The following is a 6,643-nucleotide window of genomic DNA, read 5'->3' on the forward strand; positions in this document are numbered from 1 at the left end:
CTTTAAGATTAGCATTGTGTTTAGCATTGTGTTTAGTTTAAGTTAAGGATGAGTGTAGTGTAGAGCAGGGGTTCCCAACCTTTTTTGTGCTGCAGACCGGTAGATAGATGGAAAAAAAAGTCGCGGACCGGTTGTCAATTTTAATAAACATAGGCTATAATATTATAGGTTGTGTGGTAGTTGAAACATAGTTTAAACTTTCAAGTTGACGTTTATTTATGTTTGTAGTTTGTAAATGGCCCGGTACCAAATGCGTTGCGGCCCGGTACCAGTCAGCGGCCCGGTGGTTGGGAACCACTGGTGTAGAGGGTTAAAGTTAAGGGGAATGTGGTCAATGAAGAGTTGCAGCAGAATGGAGCATTTGTGATGTACTTAAGACGTTTAAAGAATCAAATGTTATATTATCAGCTTTAATGTTATGCATTCAAACATACTTCCTGGAACTATTCCCCTGACAAACTATAGCTATGTGAGTCACGTGACATCAAGCATTTTGGACTTCCATTGGCGCCACTCTCTCTGATCACAATTACTTGAGTGACATCACTGATGACATCATCGAGTGCTCGAGTGACATCACCAATTCTATACCTTCAGTGACCACTGTTTAATTTAAACAGAATCAATATTTAAACTTTGAATATTGATCCGAGTGTATCTCTGCATCTTAATGTACAGTATATGTACCTGTATTAGTTTAGCTCTATTATTTTAAGACAATGCCTTTTGTTTAATGCGCACACTTACTTTCATACCAATAATGGCTGCGTTTCCCAAATAAGGAGTTAAGAAGGCTCCAAAGAAGTGTTTCCCAAACGCCTTCTTAACAGCCTTCTTAACACATCGCTAAAGTAAGCTCTTAAGAAGGGTTCTGTGAAAGGTGCTATATAAATCCACAACATTCTTATTATAAAAGGAATCCATTCTGATTACAGGAATATAGCCTACGGTAAAACATTTAAAACACAAGTAACCCTAGAGGAGAGATTTTCAAGTGTTCCCCAATTTTAAACACTAAAGGGTGCATGCAAGAAAGGAAAAGGGGAAAAACACAACAGTGGACACTATATTATTATCTCCTTTTGCCTGACGCGGCTGAATCTGCGAGTGTTTCGTCGTTAAGAAGGTGTTAAGAATGCCCCAGACCCTTCTTACAAAACCTTCTTAACGAAAGATCATCTTAGGCTAAGAAGCAATCGGGAAACGCGTTGGCTTCTTACGGGAGCCTTAAGAAGGGTCAAAGAAGCTTCTTAGCGCTAAGAAGCTTTTGGGAAACACAGCCAATGGTTGTAATACCTGCTGCTTTTAGAAACCTCTGGGGCCGTATGCACAAACATTCTGAGAATCCTCTCAGAGAGCTCCTAACTTACCCTAAAAACTTCTAGCCAGGAGTCTTAGCTTAGGAGTGATTTAGGAAAGTTCTCAGAGCAACTCTGAGGAAGCAAATGACAGAAACTTTTATCTTAGTGAGGAGGTGTGGTTGACCTCGTTGCTAGGTATGACTCATTATTTTAGAAGCTGTGATTGGTTGATCAACAAAGAAAAAAAGAAAAACACACTAAGTGATAGAATGGACAGTGAAATAAACCGTTCATAGAATTTAGTCTGTATTAAGACATGGTGAAATTATTTTATGTAATGAACAACTCAAATAAAGTAATAAATAAAAAATCAAATTAATTAATTAAATAAAGTAAGCCAGACTTTAAAAGTAGCTACAAAATGTTTGAACACACAGACTTGTGCAGTATTCACATGCTGACAGTTAATATATTTATTTATATGTTTATTTGCCATGCTGGTAATTTCAGGGGAAATTGACTCAGCTGTCATCAATTTCCTTGATTGCAATGGAAACACGCAGAACAAGAAAACCTAACTGGACGGAGGAGCAATGCTTACTGTTAGCACAATTCAGAGTTTAGCTGCGTTCACACCGACCTGTTAAAGTTTTTCGCTGGCATCGAGTTTACATACAAAGTCAATGCAAACGAGCGATTGAGCAACAGAGACAGAGCGATAGGGAGAAAATCCGCTCGTCGCCCCAGATGAAATTTCCCAACTCGAGCGAAAATATGCTGGAACACTCGCTCGCTGTTCAACACTGATTGGCTGCCGTGTGAGAGCGAGTCAAGGATCACACTGGCTTGGAACAAACCGCTGGTTTATTGTGTGGCAACAAACCGCATTGACAGGCTCGCGTTAGGAGCACGCTGATAGGCTTAGCTTGTAAACAGCTACGGTGGCTCGTAGTGGACAAACATCATGACATTGCGTAACGTTATAGCCCCCACATGTCCATCAATTCATGTGCCTGTTGATGAGCGATTTAAACAGAGCGACAGAGCGATTCCAAAGGGTTGAATCAAGCGACAGAGCCAAAAATAAATATCTCGGTGTGAACACAGCTTTAGGAGAATATTTATCCTACCTTTCTGTCTTTCCGCCATTTTCTCCTCTGCTAAAGAAACTCAAGCCTCTTAAAAGTCCTCCTCGGTTTATTTGAACCTGGAGCCCTCTCCCCACATTAATTATGATCTGATGACTCACCCAGTGTTCTCCGGTGCGATTCTGAGCCTCCTAGGCGTTGTTTTGAGCTAAATAGTGTCCAAGCCAGTCCTTGAATGGCGCTGCATCGGGGCCAGATGGCAGCGTGCTGTTACTCCATGTAAATAGACAGTTTTCTTCCCGTTTTCTACCCATATCGTCATTATATGATCCCTAAAGAAACATCAGAATGCTAATCACCACCGGGCTGTTTCCAGTAGTGTTTACCAGGGATCTCATATCCTCATCCGGGGTCTGTGTCACCAACTCTCGTCAAGTCACGCGAGACTTTCCTGCCGGCTGGCCTGTGTACGGAAGCCCAGCTCCTGCGCTCATTTCTATCGCGCGTCTGTCCTGTCTACAAGCAGAAGAGTAGCTCACCGAAAGATTTTGTGAAATATGGCTGAATATTATTCTGGGATCATATAATGACGATTGGACACTATTTAGCTCAAAACAACGCCTAGGAGGCTCAGAATCGCACCGGAGAACACTGGGTGAGTCGTCACCCAGTGATCATAATCAATGTGGGGAGAGGTTCAAATAAACCGAAATTCTCCTTTAAGGGCTAAGATGTTTTGTGAGTAACTTTTATCTTTACCAGGATCTAGTCCTAACTTTAAGGGGAAATTCTTAGAAAATATCATAATTCTAAGAATCTTCTTAGAATTTCGTAACTAAGAGCAACTCTTAGCACTAGGAAGCTTTATGAATACGACCCCTGGATCCTAACTGTCCCAGATCAGTAAGATGATCATCTGTCGCCACCTAGTGGATCTTATAGAGGTAATGATTCTCTGAACAAATATTTCCTGACTTTCTGTGAGGACTCATCCTCAAATGATAATTTCTCATGGGACATTTGTGTTGCTTATCAGACCAAGTCAAACAAAAATATAAATATAACGAAATATAATGGCTCAAGCTTAAACAAAACAAACAAACCGCGTCACTGGGTGGCAACGGCAATGGAACCCTATGGAGCCCTATGGAGCCCAAGTGACTCTAGCCGACTAACTCTGTTTACATTTTAAAAACTGCGACAGTTCACACAACTTTAACACGACGTGCATATATTATACATAAAACTCTTGAGCTAATGCTGCTCTCACTCAGAATGTCAAAATATAAGCAATGTGATGTATAGTTTTTGAGATATTAACGTTTGTTTGGCACAACTCATACTATTTTTTATTTATTTTTATTATCTTTAAGAAAGAACATGAGGTATTTACATGACATACATGGACTATCATACCCCATATCCCCCACAAAGAACATAAAAACACAACAAAACAAAACAAGAAAACTGCATAAGATACACAATAATCCAAGAACAAACAAGACTATTGGACAAACAACCAAACAAAAACAATTCATTCACCTCCTATCCTGATAAGCCTAATGACACTGGGGTAAAAAGTTATTAAAGTCAAACTCTTCATGTTGCCATATTTTGGAGATGTCTAAGAATCTGCCTTTGCTCTTGTAGTAAATGTTATCCAACATATGGTAGCTTGAGAGTTCATTCCACCAGTGAACTACAGCTGGGGGATTGGATGCTTTCCAATTTAAAGATATGCATTTCCTAGCTGCCAACAGGGCAAGATCTATGTATTTGCTTTCATATGTATCCCAACTATCAGACCTACAAGTTCCCAAAAGACATAAGCGAGGTGAAAGGGGAATAGATACATGTAAACAATGTGATATTATCTTGGTTACAGATTTCCAAAATAAACAAAGTGAATCACATGACCAAAACATATGAAAAGAAATTCATTTTTGTTTTTTACAACGCCAGCAAAGAAATTACATCTCATTGTTCATTTTGTTGAGTTTTTCTGGAGTATAATACACCCTATGTACCATCTTAAATAAAGCTAACTTATGTCTTAGGTTGTAGGAACATTTATGAACTTTCGTACAAATATACGACCAATCCTCCTGCTGTATTTCAATATGGAGATCTTGTTCCCACTTCTGTCTTACATTGTCTGTATTTACCGTTAGACTTCCAATAAGAGCGTTGTAAATCCTTGATATAACCTTTTTCTTGTTCTTTTCCTTATTATTTAATATAACATCAATTTCTGATGGTTTGGGTTCTTGGAGAGAACCCTGCTCTGTATTTACTACATTTCGTATTTGAAAAAATCGAAATAAATGGGAAGAAGGAACTCCATATTTATGTTGGATTTGAGAGAATGAAAGGAAAGTCCCATTTTCAAACAGATGAAAAATGCCCCTTATACCTTTATCAAACCAAGGTTTGAACGTATCATCTTTACAACACAAGAGGCTTGGATTTTTCCAGAGTGGAGAAAAGGGAGAAAGAGGATTGGTGTAACCTAACAACTTATGGGACACTTTCCAAATACGTAAACTATTTAATATAACAGGATTCTTAGTGATTTTGGCCACATCTCTGAAATCAATGTATGGTAGGTGTTCCAAATTGTATGGATACATTTTTAAGGACTCATACTATTAACTGCCGCGGGGTTCCGCATTTCTGGGTGGCAAGTGACGTCACACTGATTCGTCCTATAGAAAGTAAGAACCATACTGCTGCTACTGAGCAAAAGAAGAAGAGAGCTTGGGCTGCAATTTGCAGTGAATTCAATGCCTCAAAGTGATCACAACTTAGAGAGAACTGGGTAGAGGCCTTCCTCTTTGAGACAGAGGAAAGTCTAGGCTCAAGCAAAGTAATGATCTCCAATGCATTTTCTTTGTACATACGGAAGCGGTCTCGGAAAGTTATTTCATCAAACTGATTCAATGGATTACTCCTATCCTATAAGTACTCGTCTGGCTGGCCCCTGTAGTGCATATTGGTCTTCATTTAGATATTCCAAATAGTCCATGCTCCCAAACAGTCCATGCTCCCAGTACTAAGCAGAAGTTAAACCTGCCGCTTTGGAGGATTAATTTAAGCTTCAATTTAGACCCAGAGTAGCTTTGATCCACCCTCTTGCAATCGGCTTTGTTTAATCCAGAACAGTCTGCAAAACCGCCTCATAGAAGAGCCAAACAGGAAGAATTAAATTATCATGTGCCACAATTCTGAAATAGACCCTATAGCAGTGATACTCAACTTGCGACCCGGGGGCCAGATGCGGCCCGCGATAGGGTGCAGAGTGGCCCCCGACCATTTTCCAATTCACAATGAAAACTAATGTAACAATAAAGTTTGACTGAGCTCCAGCTAAATTGTTGCCACCCAGCCACTTATGTACTTAACTAACTATCCTGAGTGCACAAAATTGTCAGACTAAACTCCAGCTGACACCCCCATAAACCTACAATCCGCTACAGAAAAATGTATATTTATCTGTGTTTATTAACTGGCCCCTGACCTCCTGTCATTTTATGGAGTTAGCTTGATAACTGAGGTTCAGGAACACAAGATCACACCAGGTCCGCATCATATCTCACCGCCACCTACTCTAATCCATCACCCATTCACCTGCGCTCCTCCAATCCAATCACCGAGCCACACCGGCTTTCTATCAGCTCAATCACCTGTAGCCTTTATATACTCACTGGCATACCACTTCTCTCCCGTTTGTCATGTCTTCACGACTGCTTGTTCAAGACGCACTCGTTCGTTCCGACCCATTTCAACTCAAGCGAACAGTTCATTAAAATAGTTAAAAAAGAAAAGTCAGCTGGCACGCGCCGTTGTATGTCCCTCGCCCGGGCGTCAAATCTTCGCCATCCAGTTCCAGCCAGACACCGCCCTCTACACCGCTGCCGTCATCGGAGATCCTCCGGCGACACGACAGCCGTGTCCTCCACGCGCGCCCCGCGCCGACACGTTCCAGCCCAGCTCGAGCCACAGCAATGCCGAGGCCACTCCATGGCCAACCACCATCTCCGACTGGACCGTCGCTCACCTCCAGGCTCCAGCTGACCCTCCTTGGCGCACACCCATCGCCTTCACGGCCAGGTGTACCTCTTCTGTTTTTCATTCAAGTTTAGCTTTCCTGAAACTCTTCCTATACTATCTGACGTGACTTACAGTATATTGACATCGCATCTCACGCGATTACCATTGACTTCAGCAACTCCAAACCACGCATTACTGAATCAA

Source organism: Poromitra crassiceps (genome assembly GCF_964638095.1).
Source record: "Poromitra crassiceps genome assembly, chromosome: 3".
NCBI lineage: Eukaryota > Metazoa > Chordata > Actinopteri > Beryciformes > Melamphaidae > Poromitra > Poromitra crassiceps.